The sequence below is a fragment of the Eptatretus burgeri genome, chromosome 7 (assembly GCF_056783735.1).
Source record: "Eptatretus burgeri isolate ZD-2024b chromosome 7, Ebu_testis_v1, whole genome shotgun sequence".
Lineage (NCBI taxonomy): Eukaryota > Metazoa > Chordata > Myxini > Myxiniformes > Myxinidae > Eptatretus > Eptatretus burgeri.
In genome coordinates this window covers 101,253,653-101,276,997 of record NC_140967.1, presented here as the reverse complement: position 1 = coordinate 101,276,997, position 23,345 = coordinate 101,253,653, and the positions used below count along the sequence as shown (strand labels likewise).

Genomic DNA, 23,345 nt, shown 5'->3' with positions numbered 1-23,345 from the left:
GTGCACCAATGTGGGTGCTCAGAAACCCCGACTATCCGTCCTGATCCACCTTTAGGCTCCTCCCTCGCTAAAGAACTATAAACACACCTGTGGGAGCAATCTCGGACACTTTGGGCTTGGTCAGCGGCATGGGACTGAAGGCATAATTGAGCAGGACGACGGAGCTCGTGAAGCAGAGCAGGTGGAGTGGAGCGCTGGGTGGGTAAGCGATCCAGGCGTCGTGCTGGGCGCATTCCTGAGGGCCAAACCGATGACACATTTACACGTGCAGTTAGTCTTACATGTAAGAGCTGTCTCTCACATGTTCTGTCTGCACTTGTACGGGACTCACTTCCATTTGAGATCGGGTGGGAGCGCTCTGTTATGCTCCACACGTTTTAGCCGACATCTCCACTCGACGGCACTTGCCTTCTGTGTTTTTTTTTGGTTTGTATTGGCAGGAACAATCGTCTGGATGGCAGACAGGCTTTTGTTTCTATGCAGATCATGTGGTTATACCGCATGAGACAATTTGCAGCTGATGCTCACCATTACAGCCAGAGAGTGCTAAGAGCATATGTGCATGGCTCACAAAGTGGGTACACATACTGTTACACAAAGGGCAAAAAAAAAGTTTAGAGAAACACGAAATGCAAGCCATTATGTTAATCTGCATGTATTCAAATAGCTAAATTTAAATTTTTAGACTGGCAGCACTTCCGGTTTTAAAGTTACCACTGAATATATACAACACTGTAAATACACATTCGAATTTCGAGCTTGGCGTCAGCGTTATGTACGGAATCAGATGAAAAAACAACATAAATATTATATTTTGGGATAAGAAACAGATAATTTTTACTCTGCCTTTTTAAACAGGCTCAATATGTGACAGGAAAAAGAAAGAAACAACACATTTTGAGAGAGTCCGATGTTATAAATTACAAAGAAAACACAGACAAGTTCAGTAGCAAAGAAAGCCACACTTGTAAGCGAAAAATAATGTTAAAATCGAATCCATTTCTTTCGAACTTTTGAAAATAATCACTTTAAACATGAAAATAAAAACATAATTTTTACCTCTCGGATCCTCACGAAGCACCAAAAAAATTATAGCGTTGGTTAAAATGAAGAATTATCAGACAAATGTGAGTCACCTCGTTCGGCTCGGCGTCCTCACGCTGGATTCATACGTTACGGCTCTCGCAAAGACACGGACACGAAGACAAACGCTGCGCTCGACGGCAAATGGAAATGTGCTGACACGCTTGCAAGTGCCTATTATATCCATTAATCGGGGAAGTTTGCAAGACGACAAACAAAACACCACGATACGCTATTTATACAAGTTAACACGGCATTTGTCCAAGGAGAAAAAGCCCCTTGGGGAGAGGAGATATTATTAGTACTGTTGGACCCCGCTATTCGTGGATTCACGGTTGATAAAATGCGATCTGCTTCTACATTCGCAGACCTGTGCATCGCGTATTTATGGGGTTTTTTTTGCATTTTCCTCGTTTCGCATTTTTTTGCAGGCATATTTGCGGTTTTTCGTGTGTGTACTCGTGGTTTTGCACGGGATTTTTTCATATTCCCTCATGAATCTCAAACCGCAGGGAACCTATCCCCCCTTTTCCCATTGAAGCAATGCTCTGACATTTGCGGATTCGACACTCGCGACATTTTCCAGGAACGTATCCCCTGCGAATAAGCAGGGTCCGACAGTTGTTCATGGTGCCAGCGATAGCTTGCCTACTCTTCACGAAGGACACTGTGGGATCTTTAACGTTCACTCGAAGGATGGAACACATACTGATGAATCACCCTGCATGTGAAACACCAGGATGACAGTTTATAGCTGGGTCAGGATTCGAACCCAGGTTAGAAAGTATTGAGGCGAGTGTACGTACAGGCCATCTTTTCAGCCCGTTTTCACCTTTGAAGAGTTAGTTTGGTGTGCGGTCTGGAATTGGGATGAATAACTGCGGCGTGAGTAAATCCACGGTTGTTCAAAATTGGTACCAAAACCCTTCGCTAGGAGGGTACAAACGCGGTGGTTCATCGGGGGTATTCGCTCGGCCCCCATTCTTTTGAACTGAGAACGGATCGCAGTTGACAGCTAGTTGGAGTTACTGTGAGTCACAAACCGAATAAAGATCTTTTGGGCTTTCTCGGTGGACAACATATAGTCCCGAGTACCCATCCGGATGTAAGATTTCACCACATGTCCACCCAGCTCACTCTTAGAGTGAATATATATTAAAAAAAATGTTATGAAGTACAATAAAAGCAGCCTGTTACAATGAGGTTGATAATCTTGGACTTTTTAAACTGTAATATAATGTGTTAACCTTCCCTATTGGTAATGTCCTCACCAACAAACTGACAGATTCCAACTCTGAACCACCATCACCAAACATTGGCCATCATACTCTGAATTATGTATATAATCAAATGTTTATGATGATGTTGTGATGAGAACTGAGCACACAGTCCACCAGAGAACGGACCAACTTATACACTGGTGTAGTAGGTTTTTAAAAATTTTTATTTTTTCCTTGAATGACACGCATGACCCGGAGAATACCCGGGACCCAGAAATACCCGACATTTCAGTTTTCATTTGGGAAATAAACTTCCAATTACCTTTGATGTGATTGAGATAATTTTTCATATCATTAAAATTGCGAGTCATTGAAGAACTGTCAAAAACAGCATTTTCGAACATCTTATTTGCTTAATTGCTAAAATTATATGTTCGTTTGTCGTGTCTATATGAACTGTGCAGGCCACACCTGTGTCTATTAGCAGTGCTAGAAAATAATAGTCCAATGGTAACAGCAGAGGGCAATGTGAGGCTATCCAAATTGCCCAAAATAGTCCACAATACACCCAATGACTCTATATCTTCACTAATCACTCTTTATAACAATTCCACATTCCCCCAACCCCTATTGTTGTGCCTCACAATTATTTAAAATAACTTGCGAACCACATTTTCATTTTTAGCTCACCTAGAACGTTGTTCTGGGAAGCTTATGGGATGGCGCGTCGTCCGTCCATCCATAAACACTTGCAACTTCTTCTCTGAAACTACACACACAATTTCGATGAAATTTGACCACAATCTTCAATCACCCGTGATGTACCAAAGTTTGTTCATGACATTAAATCAATAAAAATTACAGTAAAAAAAAAAAAAAAAAAAAAAAAAAATATATATATATATATATATATATATATATATATATATATATATATATATATATATATATATATATATATATATATATATATATAACATTGGTTCATTGGTACATTTCACCGATTCTGTCCCACGTTGACTTCCTCCTCGGTATAATTATTCGACCAGGTCAGCACCTTGGGGTATTGGTCCTATTTTTACCTGTAATAGTTATGATAACAATGAAGACAAACAACCATAGCTTTAACTCGCTACATACGCCATCGTCGAGTGAACTCTTCATTTCCCCATTTCCATAACTGTCGGGCGGCGAGGCTGATCTCAGCGAAATACATAGCCATAAGGGGTTTGTGTTGCTGCTTATTAAAATCCACTACGTGAACCATCTCATCTTGTCAAAAACATCTTATTGGGGGGGGCGGGGGGAGGAGAGGGATGATGGCACCATCAGCTTGAAGAAAATGCTCTCAAAAAAAAGGATATCTCAAAAAGTTCTTCATGGATTCAAACAAAACTTGGTGCACAGGTTGGATGCGTGACAAGGATGAACTGATTCGATTTTGGTGAAGATACGGATACGGATGCGGATGCTAGTTTAAAATGAGAACCACCAAAGAAAACTGAAGATTTTGATAAAACAACGTTACATAAATCTAACTAATAAGCCGAAAGAAAAAGGGTAACTTTTCATTGAACATATGTATCAAGCTGCTGGTTATAACCCATCTGATAGACATTTCCTCGATGTGGTCCCAAAACATCCAATAGCAAAGTCATGATCACTTCTCCATTTGGGAGCAAAATGCATCCTCTGGTTTATCATTTCCCATACAAACAGCTATAAAAACAGATACATCAATTAAACAGCAGGACATTGGCATCAGCACAACCCCAAGTCTAACTTTGGGAAATGCATAGAGGGGTGCGTTGGGATAGGAAGTGAGAAAACTCTTCATATACATCTGCTTTAAAAACCATTGCTGTTTGCACACACAGTGAACTGCAAGTCTTAAATCTTACAAATGCTGGGAAATATCATTAGCCATGGAGCGGTAAACGTTCACAACTCCTGCATTGTATGGACTGAAAGCTTTTGGAGGCAGAAGTGCCAGCAGTCACATGCAGCGGCACTGTTCGACATGAAATTGGCGAAAACGTAAATAAAATATGTCAACTCCGCAAAGGACAAACCGGAACAACCGCAAATTCCATCTCGGGCACTTCAGACACGTTGCTGATACATCTTAGACATGGACGTGAACTCAGGTGGGCTTACTCAGGTGTGAAGTCAAGTGTGCTTTGTTGTTGAAATGATGAGCGAGTCAGATCATTCTTTCAAGAACCAATTATAGACCTGAATTGGCCTACGATGAGGGTCCATCAGAGACAGAGCGGAAGGATCTCTCGTTCACCAGGAGGTTGCATCGGCAACAGGCCTTTGCGATCGCGGAGAAAGCAAACCCTGGATGACCGTAGTCCACGATGTCTGAGCCAGAGGAACTTGCATTTTGGTCTCAAGGTTGATGGTTTTCCTTGTGAGCAGTGTTGCAATATCCTGACATCATTGTGTCCTAACATCCATATAAAACAACGAAAATGGCAATAAAATAAGTTTACAACATCTGGCCACAGCAGCTGGAGCTTTGAGCCTTGGGGGACTCAGTGAGCCGAAGCCAGGGCAGCTCCAGTGGGTTGCATGCGCATTGGCCCATGTAGACTCAAGTGCACCGAACGGGCTTTTCGGCGCGGTTTCCACGAATTATAATCGGATTCCAGCACACAGCATGGCGTGAAAAAGGCACCTCCAGTACATCTCAAAACCACTTGCTCGGCCCAAAGTGAGACTGCGTGCAGCCTGTGCATCAACAACGCGTATATTAGTCAAAAGCACTTCAACCGGGCAACTTCATCAATATTTACATCTGTCTACATTCACCTGGCTTTGGATTCATCACACCGTGATGCAAACTTAAAATATACACCAAATCTATAACAGATAATGGAAAAATTACTGCGATTTATTTGACTATTATTGCTTGACGCACATTTTAATGGTTAGGGTGGTGTGCTTGGGATCGTAGAGCTGAGAGTTCAAATCCCACCTGGAAATTGAATTAATACAAGGTGGGGTTGACTCAGCCTGTCATCCTTCCGAGGTCGGCAAAATGAGTACCTGCTTCCTGGGATGATTGATCTGTTCGAGTATCCTGCGTCGGAGTGGCGACCCATCCAGGATTGTGCCCAATAGCCCAAGAGATTGCTTCGGCAGCACCGATGCTCTGTACAGAGTGTAGTCCCAATGGGTGGATGGATACCCAGGCCACATGCACATTCCAGAACTCCCATGCCAGAATTTTCATGTCCGCAACTTGAACGCAGAGAGACTGGATGGTTGTACGGCTCCACATGAGGGACACCATGGTTTGAAATGGTGTCCACACCTAAGAACTGGAATTCCCATCTGATCCAAACACCCTCAGACACCGTTGGGGATCAAACCCAGACTTGACGACCCAATTGAGCTATCTTGCTACCCCTAAATAAAGGCTTCTCCTTTTCAATGAATTTATTATTGGGATAACATTTTCTTTTAAATGTAATGTACATTTAATGTGGTCTGTTACCAAAGACCAGACAAAGAATCTTCTTATTCTCCTTCATTCGTCGGCAGCACAAGGCTGCGGGGAAGCATCGCTGGCTGAGGGTGCGGATGTGCCGCTGATGCAACGCCCTCTGCCGGTTACGGCAGGAATTTGAAATTTGTTCATGGTGCTGGCGATAGCTCCTCAACCCTTCATGAAGGACACCGTGAAATCTTATCGTCCATCAACTAATACCGACGGACGGAATTGCCCAGTTTAACGTCCATCCGTGTGACGGCACACACATCATCATCCAGGTGTTTCACAGGCAGGGCGAGTCATCAGTGTACAGCTGGGACGCGATTCATTCCCAGGCTTGACAGCTTCGAGGCAGAGTGTGCATACCTCACGGCCATCCTGCCAGCCCAGACGAAAGATGAGAAGTCCACATTTTTAAGGCTGAGGATCCTAAGACCGCAGTGATCCAAAGGCTCATATATGAGCTTGTACATCAATGCATGCAACATCAGGACATTATTTTAACAAGAATTACGGCATTAGTAGAAAATGGACAAATTGACGCAGAACACGACATTTGAACCTGGGGTCCCAGTATCATGAGGCCATTACTCAGATAGGGACATCAAACAGGCCAATCAGTATCCGTTATATATTTGAACAAACCTCAGCAATTATAGCATGTATTAACGTGTGGCCAAACAGGTAGTTGGAGCAAAGACCAAGAAGAAAAGCAGATGCACACGTAAGTTTCCACGCAGAGTGGTGTCCATTGTACACTGGATCTCATCCCAATAGAGATACAATGTTGACCAGATGCTTTTCAAATGAGCATTTGAAGAGTTTAAATTTTAACCTAATGATGTTAAGTTTAGCTTGCATTCCATGTGCAGTCTTGTCACATGAATGTTGTGGAAAGTAAGAGTGTCTGGAAGAAGACCATGGTCACCAGTAGTGCAGCTGTTGCAGCTTATTAAGCTTGGTGAACAGATCTTTGTAATGAAGCCCAGTATATGTCGACTCTAACCTAGTTACACACCCAAATGGGTGTTGGGGCTGTACGAAGCATAAGGTTGAAGTAACCCTCAGTAGCCAAAGATCTTGTTGTTGGGGGTGAGGGGTGTTTGTGCATCGAGCAGGAGGCAAGCATTCAGCACATCCAATCAAAGCGCAGAATGGAGGCCAAATCGTTTTTTTGTTCAGGACGAATGTGGTTAACACTTGCTCCAACTGCAACAGCTTAACCTTATTGTCCTCCTGAAATGTTTCCAAATCGTCAAATGGTTAACAATCATGAACATCATCGAGACTGGTCGTACCAGATCAGAATTGGTGATGAGACCAAAAACAAAAAGTACAGAACACGACATTAGCATCAACAAGCTCGAGTGGTCGAACTGCGGTAACTTATTTCCAATATGTCCAATAATAGGGGAACATAACATGGCATGGAATAGGGGGTGTGGGTGCAGATCGAAGAGTTATGCGATCGAAGACTTTTCAAGAGGTTAACACATTTGTGTTTGTTTTCTCTATTTCTAGAAAAAGAGGACGTGAAGGAGAGGAGTCACTGTGGATGACGACACGGATAAGGAGAGTGGTGGGATGGCAGTGGAAAGCAGGAGGTAAAGGAGCTGCATCTCCACAGATCAAGCAGGAAGTAAATATGAACCTAGAAGTTGTGAGAAGGTATGAAATATCATGTTTTTTAAGTGTTGGTTTGATTTAAATGCTCATTCTTTTCATCCTTTTCCCGTCGATATTTCTGAAATTTTGCAGTCTTGTGGAATCAGACGTCTACGGCTTCCTTGTTAATATTATCCTCTTGATGATTTACCTTGGGATTCAGATTCCAGAGGTTCAGCAAAAGATGGTTATCCCATAAGTACCTGGTGCGAGGTCAAGAAATGAAAGTATCTTAGGCTTGCCCTCCCCCTCCTTTCTTCCCAATTTTCCCATGAGGTAAGGAGAGTGAGGAATGTTCTGCATGCTACTGTGCAACCTGTTTGAAAATCAGCTTCGAGGCTTTGTCAAACAGTCACTGTGTGCATGCACAGAAAAGAGGAATTATATATATATATATATATGTACATATATGTATATATATATATATGTATATATTGCTGCGGATCCAGGGTGGTGGGATTCTCACCCTGTCCGAGGCGCCACCCTGGCTCCGGCCAGGGTGGCGCCAGCTGGCTCAGCACAGGCCTCGGGTCACGCGCCTTCAATCGCGATACCAAAGTAATCCTTGTACCTTGCCGGTTGGGGAAATAGAACCCCTGGTTACAGACTGGTTGTGTCAGATGCCGAGCGTTTTCTGCCAGTCTGTAACCATTTTGGTTTTATATGCCGATCGAAAGGATCGTTCCTCGACGCGACACAATTTAATCCATCGCGGCAATTTCAGACGAATTAACCAGATTTATTGGGGAACATCAGGGATCACAACACAAGCAAAATTCACGACAATGGTTTTATTAACAATCCTCAACCCGTTCTTAACTAGGGAACCACGGTCTAAAGGTTTCGAGGGGGTCGCTACCGAAATATGTCTTATACAACACGTGCAGACAAAGACAGACAAGATGCATGCAGACAGAGTACTTGGTGATATCTCATGGACGAGAGTAAAGTGTCCAAAGTACGAATGTCACCCGCAACAGGCTCCAGCCTGTTGCTGGACCATATGAATTTCACCACCGTATGAATTCGAGCTCCAGCTCGAACGCGCCGCGCGGCAAGATGGCGGCGCTGTACTATTCCTGCTCAAGTTACCGCGTGCGCACGCTCTCCTCAGCACGTTCCGGCCCCGCCCAATGTCGACGGCACAAGTCCGCCAGATCAACGATGGGCCTTAGCCGATCTCTCTCCAGGGTTCAGCATAAAAATGCAGGCCTGGTCTGTTCCTCAGACAAGGCCCAAATCAAGGTGCCGGGCTCCGGCAAACATGTCAAGCCGTTGGTGTGAGCAGGGACCGTCAGGAGCTCCAGCGTCTCCTCTCTTGCCTTCCCGCCTCGAAGCCCGACTTCTCAACTCCATCCTCTCAGCTTCTCCATGCAGGCCGCCTCTCCCACTGCACCAAAAAGGCAGACTCGACGTGCAGGCAGCCTCTCTTACGTTCGCTCGCTTCTCAAAGCTGGCTGCCGTCCCTCTCACGGCAGAATCCTCGACGTGCAGGCAGGTTCCGCGTCTGTCCCGGCAGATCCAACACTGTGCCTCCTTTGTTTGCTCGCTTCGAAGCGACTCCGAGCACGCCTCGAGAACCCGACTGTTCTTCACACACGAGGACGCCTTCTCTCAGCGACTCCTTTTTCCAAACTCGAGAACTAAGCCCTGAACCTTACGTTTCCTCTTTTCGTTCCACCAGCACGCATCTCTCGGCGACTGCCGACTAAAAGCCCTCCCCCTCGCGTCACTTCCTCTCCTTAGCTCCACCTCCTCCCCTTGGCCACACCCTCCCAGCCGACTGGTCGGGGCCTATCGTCCGAAGAGGGGAGGAAGAATATGGAGCCCTTGTTTCACCACCGCATGAACATAAAAACAGCCTTTTACATCTCCTGACACACATATAATGCCCCTTATACCACACAACCAAGCTAAACAGGCATTTAATGGGGGATCTGAGCTAATCCTATATTTAGTAGTCCCATAAGGACCATTTCCGTAACAATATATATATATATATATATATATATATATATATATATATATATATATATATATATATGTATGTGTGTGTGTGTGTGTGTGTGTGTGTGTACATCTCGGACAAAAAAACACACACACACACACACACACACACACACACATATATATATATATATATATATATATATATATATATATATATATACATGTGTGTGTATATATATATATATTTATGTATATATATATATATATATATATATATATATATGTATATATATATATATATATATATATATATATATATATATATAGATATGCGTATATCCATTGGGACCATACTCTGTAGAGCATTGGTGCTGCTTAAGCAGTCTCCTTGGCTATTGAGCACAATCCTGTATGGGTCGCCACCCTGACACAGTATCCCAGCATGCTACCACTCATTTTGCCAACCACGGAAGGATGACAGGTCGAGTTAACCCCACCTGGTATTAATTCAACAGCTGAGCGGGATTTGAACTCAGGATCCAAGGATCCCAAGCCCACCACCCTAACCATTAAGCCTACACCAGGCATGTTGTATGTTGTATGTTGTATGTTATATACGTTTATGTATATGTATATTTATATGCATATATATGTATATGTATATATATATATTTGTATGCAAGTATGTATATATTCACATATGTATATATTTACAAACATATTTATATATACATTAATTTATATACATATATGTATATTTACAAACGCATATATACATATAGATATACATACATTTCTATTCACATATGTGTATATTAACAAACATATATATATATATATATATCTTCTTCTTCTTTCGGCTGCTCCCGTTAGGGGTCGCCACAGCGGATCATCATTATGATCCGCATAGTGATTTGGCACATGTTTTACACCGGATGCCCTTCCTGATGCAACCCTGGTCGCCTCTTGCGACACAGGGATCTGGTACACCTATTTTAACCGGGGTATACACCGGCCCAGTACACTGGTACTCATTTCGCCGACCTGGGAAGGATGACAGGCTGAGTCAACCCCCTGATGTACTAATTATATATATACATAGATATACATACATTTATATACACATATGTACATATTTATAATATATATATATATACACACACACACACATATATATATATATATATATATATATATATATATATATATATTTATATATATATATATATATATATATATATATATATATATATATATATATATATATATATATATATATATATACATATAAATGTATATAAGTAAAAAAATACGTAAATATATATACATGCATACATGTGTTGCAAGAGCCCACTCTTTTGCAGATGAATGAATGCACTGGCAACTTCACCACCCTCCAACCAAAGATTACTTGGTGGTTACCTGCTGTTCCTCATGTTGGGGTGTAAAGAATACAAAAAGAAAAAGTGAAACTAATGCATTTTACCATGGCAACAATTATCGATTCAGGGGGATGGTGCTGAGGTGTCATCCACCAGACGGTGGTCTCCTTGGGTTAACCTGAGGTGTTCCCTTTGAGTGGGTGCCTGGAATGTCCTATCCCAAAGAGAGGATGATCACCTGTTTCTGTTATCATCTGAGCTCAAGTGTTTGGACATCGGTATTGCAGCGCTCTCTCTCTCTCTCTCTCTCTGAGGTTCGGAGACCAGGTTGCGGCGAGATCATGGTAGGTGGTTACACCTACAATTGGTCTGCTCGCTCTGATGGTTACCATGCCCAAGGAGTTGCTGTAACTGTGTCCAATAAGCTGACTCCAATGATAATTAAGGTAACACCGGTCAACGAGCGTATTATGAGACTCAGGATTCGTCACTCCTTAGGTGTCATTTCCCTGGTTTCTGTATATGTTCCAACTGAGACGAGTGATCTCACCGTGAAGGATGCATTCTACGCCACGCTTGAGTCTGTGGTTGATGAGTGCCCCAGGCGAGATACTCTTCTAGTCTTGGGGGATTTCAATGCATCCACTGGAACTGATAGGGATGGTTATGAGATGTGTGTTGGTCCCCATGGGTCTGGAACTGTGAACCAGAATAGCACGAAGTTCCTTGACTTTGCAAGAAGTCATGGACTTAGGGTGGCTGGTTCATGGTTTCAGGGCCCACAACCTCATCGCTGGACTTGGTATTCCAACGCTGGTGGTGTGGAAAAGGAGATTCACCATGTCCTCGTTGATGGTCGCTGGAGGATGATCCAGAACTGCAGGGTCTACCGGAGAGCTCAGTTCCTCAATACTGACCACCGGCTTATTGTAGCAACTCTTAAGTTTCAGCTTAAATCCAGGAGAATGCTACCATCCCAGCCTAGTCTGGATGTTGGCAAGCTCAAGGATGAGAGGGTAGCTGAGGAGTTTGCAAACAGGCTGAGCGGAGATTTGGGGAGTCTGGGTGCTTTGGGGGATCCTGAAGAGTTGTGGAGTGCCTTCAACACCACTGTCCTTGATGTTGCCGGTAGATGTATTGGAACTCACCGGAGGGCGAAGAAGAAATTTGTCTCTCAAGGGACACTGGATATCATTGCCCAGAGTTGCAGGACCAGGTTGAATGGCAGAGCTGAGCTATTCAGGGAGCTGAGACGTAAAACTACGAGCACTGAGGGTGGACAAGGAGGTCTATGTGCGAGGAATCTGTGAGGGTATAGAGCATCACCTGTGGTCAAGTGATTCTCGTCCTGCTTCCATGGGAATTCACATGCAGTGCACATGCAGCTGTGATCCGCAAACGAAGATCCTGCAGGTTTGCCACGTCGGTGTTGTCGACATCTCTGACAAACCCCCACAGGAAAAAAAATCAACTCACTGCGATTGATTTTGGACTACAACAGTTCACTAGTGTGTGTATCGTTGGTTGTTATCTCCATATGCAGGTTTCAGGAGGTGGTACGTAGCCCTCCCCAGGTCTCAAAGTATCTGTGTGTGTGTGCGTGTGTGTGTGTGTGTGTGTGTGTGTGTGTGTGTGTGTGTGTGTGTGTGTGTGTGTGTGTGTGTGTGTGTGTGTGTGTGTGAGAGAGAGATTAAAAAACAGAGCTGGCCCAATCTCCATCAAGTTTTACATACATGTCCACCATCAAGGGTCAAGTTATGAGCACACAAAAAAGAAATCCTCCCCCTGTCGTGGGGTTGGGTGGGGGGCATGGGGGAGAGGGGTGGCTCTTGCTCATAAAAAAAGCCTCAATAAAAAGGGATGTTCAAAAGGTGCATACATGACAAATAAAACTTATTGGGTAATCGGGTGAAAGATCAACATGAAATGCACAGTTACAAGAAGCAATTAAAAGCAAGAAAACAAAGGTGACGGATATACTGTAGACCATAAGCAGGCGAGAGGAGTTTTTGCCGGATGCTCTACCTGTTCCCCTTTGTCCACTAAGTCACAACATGAGATCGATCCAGGTGAGCATGTACCAGCACACTCACCTGGACGACCTACCCAAGTGGTCCTTCATAACCATAAATCTTATTGAAGCATACTTCCAAAATAGCCATTGCCTCATTATGTGGATATTGTGAAGATTTTAAAGTGTAGATTTTTGTGAAAGAAACCGTGAGATTTCAAAGATTCAAATGCAAATGCAAGCAGAGTACCAGAGCAACATGCTTCAAGGTGCATCACCCCCTTGCTCGCCCTAAAACAAGCAGCAGATCCGGATCCAGTTGTGATCGGAATCGAACTCCGAAACCAGAGTTGTAGCTTGCAGGGTAACTGTGAAGTTCGAGAACAGAACGTCAACGAAGTTAACCATTTGTAACCATTATTGGTGGTAGTTGTTCGGTACAACTAGCGGTCGTCGTACAAAGACCGGACTGCACTGATTTCACTACGCCCAGACTCGGAGGAGACAAAAACATCGTTTTCTCCGAACCATGAAGTGAACCTGGACACACATATCGGTCAATTCATGTTTAGTTTCGAGACAGTCTCACATTTGTCCCAGCGGTTGTGGGTTTCCCTGATACCATTGATGTAGAAGTCGTGTTTTTGGCCGTGAAAATGATGAAACGAGTCTGCTGTGTAACAAATACTATGAGTAATATAACAAAGTGTTCACACAGTAATGTTTGATTTTGCAGAGACTGACCTCAACCTGGTGAAAGTGTTGGTAATCAGCTGTTTCTAGTTATTGTAATGTTACCAAGTTATGGCTACACAACGAAAAGGAGAAGCACAAAAAGACAACTTGGTCCGTGTAACCTGTGTTGCATCGATGCTAGCACGTGTGATACCGACATCCCGTGACACTAGAAGTGATCACACACAAGGGAGAAAGAACGAGGACATCGTGCTCATGTATCCCATCAAATGTGCAAAACAAGGATTGTGACCAAACATATGGAATTCAACTACAAAAATTAAATGATGGCCTTGCTCATCGAGGTAAGATGAGACGTCCTAACGTTGTGCCAGTGACCCGTAGTTGGAGCAACGGGAGTGATAAAACAGAACCCCACTGGGATTTTGAAAACTATACTGGGAAATATTACTACAAACCAATTACAATTGGAGGCTGTCTGAGGTTCAGTGACAATGCTTAGAAGAACAAAGATATGAGAACAGAAAGTCAAGACATCACGACTTTGCCCTTGAAACGTGATCCGAGGAAAAGAAGGGTTGGGATCTTGGAGGGTTCTGCTCCACCTTCTGAAACCCGCAAAAGTAAGGTACAACAAACATGAGGAGTAAAGCAACAGCCAAGAAATATAGACAGACAGTGTTTTGGTGGGAGGATGAGGATGAGGAAGTGGAAGGAGTAGGAGGAACCAGGCACTTGTGAAGAATTGGACTAAGGGGGACAAGCCACTCTCGGAAGGGGGAAGATGGAAGGACGGGCCACACCGCGAGGAAAGGAAGTGGACGGGGTAACGGATCTGCAAGTATAAAGGGGGAAGAGGAAAAGTTATGGAGTTACATGCGGAGTAATATTGCAGCACTAACACCACACTCCATCACTGATACCTGTACACCGACCAAGCAACTCACCCTTGCCATCTTACACTCTTATTAAAACTTTCTAACGATAAATATTCATTTGGTTCCCTTGGAAATCTTCCCGACAGATGATTCCACAAATGTATTGGGCCCGACATGTTCTTGTGGATCAGGCATTGCGTGCCAGAGGTATGCGCTCTACCGAGTACCCTTCTCGTATTTTTCTTCAATCAGAGATATCGCTTCAACTGTAAAGCATATTGAGATTCAAGTCCCTGTGTATTCCCTTTTGCTGCTGAACTGTCCACACTGTGTTCAGCTTGGAGCCTCCAGGAACTCATGGCAATGGATGTACTAACACAGAATTGAACACAATGAAGTTTTTTTTAAAGAAGATGCGTTAACCTGAAAAAAATTTATGCCATCGGCCTCAATGTTTCGGGAGATCCAGCTGTTATGAAGGATGGTGATGGATCGACGCATGTTGATGGGTCATTTACGCAATGGAAAACTTGAAAAAAAATATTATGTCATTTTACATCATCATGACCAATCAAATTTGCCACTCGCACACCCCAGCCATGTCCTTGTTTCTCAAGACTGCATGTTGTAAGGTGTCCCTATACCTATACCTGATCCCTATACCTGGTGTTGGCGTAGTGGTTAGGGTAGCGGCTTGGGATCCAAAAGGTCCTGAGTTCAAGCTCCGTTGGCCACTTGAATTAATACACACCAGAAGGTTGACTCAGCCTGTCATCCTTCTGAGGTCGGCGAAGTGAGTACCAGTGTACTGGGCCTGGTGTATGCCCCGGTTAGAATAGGTGTACCATATCCTTGTGTCGTAAGAGGCGACCAGGGTTGCGTCAGGAAGGACATCCGACATAAAACCTGTGCCAAATCATTATGCGGATCATAACGGATGATCCGCTCTGGCGACCCCTAACAGGAGCAGCCGGAAGACGAAGACGAAGACGAAGACGAAGACGAAGAAGAAGAAGAAGAATTAATACTGATGCCTCAGTTCAATCAATTTGCCCTCCTCCCTCAAAAATTCAAACAAAACATCTCCCCTTCTTCACTGGGGAAAAAAAAACAATCATAGAGGGGGGGGAGGGGTCCAAACAACCACCAACACCAACATTGGAACATTGGAAGAAAAACAATCTCAAATGAGCTAAGATCCTCGTCCTCTTAATGATGACGTCATAAAACGAAGATGACGTCATTGTGATGTATCAGGTTTGCGATAAATTTATCTGTGCTAATGCCCGGCTTGATTCCCACAAACAAAATTCAAACAGCTTGCCTAGTTTCAGAGATAATGGTATAGGCGATTTCCATTAGCGGCGATATTATGATGTCAACTTTTTTTCTAGGAAGAATTTCCAAAATCGGAGATGGTTGCTGCCTGCGCGTGGGCTTTCTGCATATACATTGGCAAGTTTCACGAAGATCCGATGAAAACTCTGGGTTGTGAAACAAAAAATGTCAAAAAATAGGAATGACGTTATAAAAATTGATGACGTCATAGCGATGAATCATATGTGCGGTAATTCATCTCTGCTAATGCCCTGTTCGATTCCCGCAAACAGAATTCAAAAAGCTTGCCTAGTTTCGGAGATAATTTTTTTGGCGATTTCCATTAGCGGAGATATTTTGACGTCATAACTTTTTTTCGAGGAGGAATTTTCAAAATCGGAGATGGTTACCGTCTGCGCAGGATATTTTTACATATATACGCCAAGTTTCAGGAAGTTTCGATGAAAACTGGAGGCTGTGAAACAAAAAAGTCCACAAGAACAACAACGTGAGTAAGACGATCCTCCACGAGGATCTAAAAAAATCCAAACTCCAATCTCAGTGCTCAGTTACTCATTTTCCTTTCCCTTATTCAAAAGATCCCCAAACTGAATAGAATGTTTCTCTTCCTTAAAACATTATTCGCAACAAAAAAAAAGAAAAACGGTTCCAAAATATATCTTAATATGCCACACTCTGCTTAGAACTCCAACAGGAACAACCCATTCAATAATTAATCTTCATAAAAAAATCTCTTCCATTTCTCTTTGATGAGGTTTATTTCCCAAAACCTCTTCACTCCGAAATGCTTATTTCATCCAGCCTCCCCTTTCACTTACAGCTAAATTTCCCTCAATGCTTTCAACAAAAACATTCTTACCACCACCCCACCAAGGAAGTCTGTCGCAAGTTATCCAGTCTGGGAATCATGAGGTGCCAATTTTGCAAAGGCTGTGTGTACATGACAAAAATTCCCACTTCACGTCCATTCATGGTGTCAAACCCCTCCATGTCAGTACCCCCATCTGCTCACCTCTCATCCTTCGTCCTGCTCCCTCTCAACTCCCACCTCGTCCTGCCCCTTCTCAGCTCTTCCTCCCCTTCCCAGCTTCGCCATTGCCCCTCCCGACTTCGTCTCCTCCCCACACCCTCCCGGTTTACTCCCGCCCCGCACCCTCTCCTTGCTCCTTTTCACATCCCTATGTCTTATCAGCAGCTCCTCTCTCCCTGCCCCAAACTGTGTGCACCTCAAACCTCTCTTCCAATCTGAGAGAGCTCTCAATCCAAGCCCCTTCCGATAAACTGGACATCATCTGTTTAACAGAATCCTTCCTCCCATAAGATGTCTCTGACTTCTTAGTGTCTCTCCCTGGCGATTGTCTCCTCTGGTTTCATCGACTTTAACCACATCCTGGTGGTGGAGTTGCACTCTACATCAAAAACCAAATTTTCACTCTCTGTGTACTACTCCTACATCTCCCAAACCCCAGGAATATCTCTGGCTGTGACTTCCCCTCTGGTCCCACCGTAAACTTTGTCTGTGTGTTGTACTATCCTCCCAACAGTGACAACTCCATACATATATTTATATATATTTCTCTCTCTCCTCTCTCCCGACATGGTTCAACTTTTAATAACTCATCCTAACTCTCTCTTCCAAAAAAACAATATGTTGACATCGATTGTCACCATGCTAATTGGCTGGGTCCCTTATTTTTTTACCTCTCAGAGTCTCACCCGCCATGGCACAGCACTTCTGCTAAAGGTCTTCTCTGACTCCATGGGACTGACTTGATCCGTGCATTTTCCCAACTGGATTTCTCCCAATAGCAAATCTTCCCTCCTGGATTTGGTGATGACCAACTTCCCAGCCAATGTATCTTGCTCATCCTCTGCCCGAATTGGATCTTCTGATAATGTGCTGATGAAGGTCCACATCTCTCTGACCATTCTCCGAGAATAGCCTCAGCACCAGCGAGTAGCAGTTAACTCAGGAAAACTGGCAGGGACTACAAGCAGCTACTCTGACTCTACAACTGGACCAGACCGGCATCAGCTCATATGTCCTAAAAACCTGCTCTTTTGCTCTTGCACTTCCTCTGACCTTTTTCCCCTGTCATATACTACAGGACACCTTCCATCTGTTTGGAAATCAGCCAACATTACAGCATCACATAAAAAGGTCCAAAAACAAATCCTCTTCACAAGACCATTCAACTTACAATCATTGCAGTTCACATAAAATCATTCCATTTCTCCAACAGCTTCATCTGAGATCATCAATTCAGATTCAGACCTGGTCACTCCACCTTGGACATGCTGCTTCTACTCTCGCAACAATAGATGGAGGCCCTCAATGTCAGTCATGAGATCAGGACCATCTCTCTCTACATATCTCGAGCTTTTGATGCAGTCTGGCAATTCTGCCCTGCTCCCCAAACTCTGTGCCTATGGAATCCAAGGCCAACTCCACTCTTGGATTGCTGACTTCCTCCCCTATCGTAGACAACATATGGCTCTCAATGGAACCCTTTCATCTCCTTTCCCTGTTAAGGCTGGAGTACCTCACGGCAGTGTTGTAGGCCACATATTATTACTAATCTTCATCAATGATCTCACTGACTCCCTGGAAAATTCTCTCCATCTCTTTGCTGATGACTCCACTCTCTGCCATGAGATCCCTCATCCTTCTGACAGACAGGTAGCAGCCTTTTCCCTCTCCTCAGGCTTTGAGAAAAATCACAAACTGGTCCAACACTTGGAATATGTCTTTCAATCCTGAGAAATATCTATCGAAATATCTCTCTATATATCTCTATCTCTATCTCTCTATATATCTCTATCTCTATCTCTATCTCTATCTCTCTATATATCTCTCTATATATCTCTCTATATATCTCTCTATATATCTCTCTATATATCTCTCTATATATCTCTCTATATATCTCTCTATATATCTCTCTATATATCTCTCTATATATCTCTCTATATATCTCTCTATATATCTCTCTATATATCTCTCTATATATCTCTCTATATATCTCTCTATATATCTCTCTATATATCTCTCTATATATCTCTCTATATATCTCTCTATATATCTCTCTATATATCTCTCTATATATCTCTCTATATATCTCTCTATATATCTCTCTATATATCTCTCTATATATCTCTCTATATATCTCTCTATATATCTCTCTATATATCTCTCTATATATCTCTCTATATATCTCTCTATATATCTCTCTATATATCTCTCTATATATCTCTCTATATATCTCTCTATATATCTCTCTATATATCTCTCTATATATCTCTCTATATATCTCTCTATATATCTCTCTATATATCTCTCTATATATCTCTCTATATATCTCTCTATATATCTCTCTATATATCTGTCTATATATCTCTCTATATATCTCTCTATATATCTCTCTATATATCTCTCTATATATCTCTCTATATATCTCTCTATATATCTCTCTATATATCTCTCTATATATCTCTCTATATATCTCTCTATATATCTCTCTATATATCTCTCTATATATCTCTCTATATATCTCTCTATATATCTCTATATATCTCTCTATATATCTCTCTATATATCTCTCTATATATCTCTATATATCTCTATATATCTCTCTATATATCTCTCTATATATCTCTCTATATATCTCTCTATATATCTCTATATATCTCTCTATATATCTCTATATATCTCTCTATATATCTCTCTATATATCTCTCTATATATCTCTCTATATATCTCTATATATCTCTCTATATATCTCTCTATATATCTCTCTATATATCTCTCTATATATCTCTATATATCTCTATATATCTCTATATATCTCTATATATCTCTCTATATCTCTCTATATCTCTCTATATCTCTCTCTCTCTCTCTCTCTCTCTCTCTCTCTCTCTCTCTCTCTCTCTCTCTCTCTCTCTCTCTCTCTCTCTCTCTCTCTCTCTCTCTCTCTCTCTCTCTCTCTCTCTCTCTCTCTCTCTCTCTCTCTCTCTCTCTCTCTCTCTCTCTCTCTCTCTCTCTCTCTCTCTCTCTCTCTCTCTCTCTCTCTCTCTCTCTCTCTCTCTCTCTCTCTCTCTCTCTCTCTCTCTCTCTCTCTCTCTCTCTCTCTCTCTCTCTCTCTCTCTCTCTCTCTCTCTCTCTCTCTCTCTCTCTCTCTCTCTCTCTCTCTCTCTCTCTCTCTCTCTCTCTCTCACACACACACACACACACACACACACACACACACACACACACACACACACACACACACACACACACACACACACACACACACACACACACACACACACACACACACACACACACACACACACACACACACACACACACACACACACACACACACACACACACACACACACACACACACACACACACACACACACACACACACACACACACACACACACACACACAAAGAGCCATACCGCTAACCTTCCCATCTCTTTCTCACCAACCCTCTCGAAGAAGTTCAGTCACTCAAACTCTTGGGTCTCACTATCAGCCATGTTCTCTCCTGGCAATACACATTTCAAAATTGGCCTCCAAAGCCAGATTGGGCATCCTCCATCGTACAAAGTCCTTCCTTGGCACACCTGCGCTTCTATCCATCTCAGAGGCTTTCAATTCTGTTCTGTGTCCAAGCCAATTCATGAGCCTTGACCATATATAAAATAAATTTAAAAAAATAATAATATAGCATTAGCTGTGGTTGGATTATGTTGATTCACTCTCCCATTTGTCTTCGTGAGGCTTTGTTCAATTCCATTGGGATACGTTCAAAACTTCCCGGGAATGCTTTACGGGTCCATTCTTCGTATGTATTTGCCAAGTATCACGTCATTTGTGTATAGTTATCCAAAATTGGCAATTTCAAATACTTTATACTTAACACGGTTTGCAGATACCTGCTTGTACATGATCCTTTGTTTGTTCAGTGCTTTAATGTACTTGGAATTTGACATTTTAACTTCTTGATTTCGAGTTTCATTTTTGGATTTGTGTTTAACTTTGGGTATCAATATTCTGACCTGGAATTTGGACCTTAACCATGAATTATATCAATTTTTTTTTGTTGTTCTTGTCACTGTGATTTTGAAGATAATGCATCACGAATCAAACACGAGTTCAACTAACATCAGATATCGGCAAAGAAAGGGGCTGTACTTCAAGCCAAGTCTCTTTAGGAAAGATGACAGCTGTTGCACGAGTTAAAGCTGATGAGTCCACAAGTAGCTTAGCTTGGCACAAGATATTGGAGCAACTCCAGCCAGTCTGACTCGAAGAAGAAGTGCGAGGCCAAGCCTCTTGAAGCAGGTGCTACAATGAAGGGCAGTGGAAGTGTGTATTTTGGAAGGCTCAAGCAAATGGAACAGATCTTCACCATTTGGTAAAAGAGAATATTACAATCTCTGGTCTGCTGCTTCAGCACAAGGCACTGGAAATCTACAAGTCTTGCGGGAAATATTAGAAATGACAAAACAGTGATTCACCGAGAGTTCTGGCTGAAGCTTCAAAAATCATCACAGCCTCCACTTTTCCTCCTCCCACCCCCCTCCACTTTTCAATTGCAACAAAGGGAAAGTGTCAATGCAGAAATAGTCACTGCCAATAGATTTAAAACAAGATGCTGAATAAGACCTTCTTGGTCGATGGAAAGACATTTGTTCCGAGCTTTAAATTGTCGAAGGAGAGGCCGATATTGTTCTTTTGCGCCAATGCTGCTGGCACAGATCTGCTCGAGTTCTTGGAAACATTAAACACAAACACGCTCGGCCATTTATGGTGATGAACATCAAGCATCTCTTGGTTCTTTGGCACGAGAACAGATTTTTGATGATGCAGTCCCTCTTCAAATACTGGTTTATGCACAATTTCATCGCATTTATCAAGGAATGCATTCACTCAAAATATACGACCGGAAAAAAGTTCCTGTGCACCATATAGAAAAATAAATTACACAAAATGATACTGACATGTACCCGAGCCATATAATGGTCAGCCAACACATGCCTCGACATGTTCCCCAGTTTACCCGTGAATATCCGGAATTTGCTCGTGCGTACTGTGCACTGGACGCACAAATTGCTACGCACGTGACGGTGCTACATGCGGTACTGAGCAAACTGCAATGCGGCACAATTCAGTGAACCATCCCAGCTATGAAAATCATTCTTATTGACGTCGAAACGTCGTAAACGTGATGCCACACCTTTCCGAAAATGAACGTCTACGTGCTATTGGCATGCTTGACATAGGAATGCGACAAAACGTTGTGGCTAGGCATTTTGGTGTTCGTCAGAATGCCATGCAGCCACTTTGGAGACGTTTTGAACAAACTGGCAACATCAGAGACCATCCCACCTTCTGGGAGACCACGTTGACATCACGTCCGCAGGATGACCATATCTGGTTGGTGCATCTGAGGAATCGGTTCCGGACAGCATGCTTGACAGCTCACGGCGTCCCTAACTTGTGACCAATCAGTGCCAAAACTGTCGGAAATCGGTTATGTGAGCATAACATTTGACCACGACGACCATTAGGCAGTGGCGTATCGAGGAGAAATGCCGCCCGGTGCGAGATGTCAAATTGCCGCCCCCTCGGAACTCACATGCTGAATTAAACACAAAGCCGAATTAAAAAATAACTTTATGACAAATTTAATCAAGTACACTACATTTGCAAGTAATCAGTTATACTTTTGTTTTCCACCTTTCCAAATAGTCATTGACATACGGAAAAAAGTGCCCAACTGTGTCTTCCATATCTAGTGCCCAACTGTGTCTGCGGACGTCCTCCTGCAGTTGGGTTACTTTTATTAGGAGGTTGGTGGCAGGATTTGCACTCCGGCCTCCGTAAAACCTTCATTCCGCAAAACATTCTCGAAGCATAAAAAAAATCTGAAAACCTTCTCCGTGGGAGTACCTCGTGTGCAGCTTCCCTTCGCAGGGCAGCTCACTGGATGAAGGGATTGGAGCAAAGCCTTGAGGACCCCCAATCTTTGATGATAGGAGGGAAACCACGGGGTAACATTCCCAGGTCAGATTGCGGGAGAGTGTGTTGGAGTGGTGCTGAGGCGTCGTCCACGAGACGGCGGTCTCCTTGGGTTAACCAAGGCGGTCCCTTCGGGTGGGTGCCTGGAATGTCCTATCCCGAAGAGAGGATGATCACCTGTCTCTGTGATCATCTGAGCTCAAGTGTTTGGACATCCGTATTGCAGCTCTCTCTGAGGTGCGGAGGCCGGATTGCAGCGAGATCATGGCGGGTGGTTACACCTACTATTGGTCTGGTCACTCTGATTGTTACCATGCCCAAGGAGTTGCTGTAATTGTGTCCAATAAGCTGACTCCAATGATAATTGAGGTAATACCGGTCAACGAGTGTATAATGAGACTCAGGATCCGTCACTTCTTGGGTGTCATTTCCCTGGTCTCTGTTTGTGCTCCAACTGAGGCGAGTGATCTCAGCGTGAAAGACGCATTCTACGCCACACTCGAGTCTGTGGTTGATCAGTGCTCCAGTCGAGATACTCTTCTCGTTTTGGAGGATTTCAATGCATTGGCTGGCACTGATAGGGATGGTTATGAGACGTGTGT

At 43.1% G+C, this 23,345-nt stretch overlaps 1 long non-coding RNA gene across 1 annotated transcript in view; it reads right to left on the bottom strand.

Annotated features, from left to right (window-relative positions):
* The window catches only part of LOC147023918 (uncharacterized), a 218,873-nt gene that overhangs the window by 16,542 nt on the left and 178,986 nt on the right, over positions 1-23,345 (bottom strand). The window contains exon 2 of the long non-coding RNA XR_015059762.1: positions 2,994-3,072. This is a non-coding gene — a long non-coding RNA (uncharacterized LOC147023918). The remainder of the gene's footprint in view (positions 1-2,993; positions 3,073-23,345) is intronic.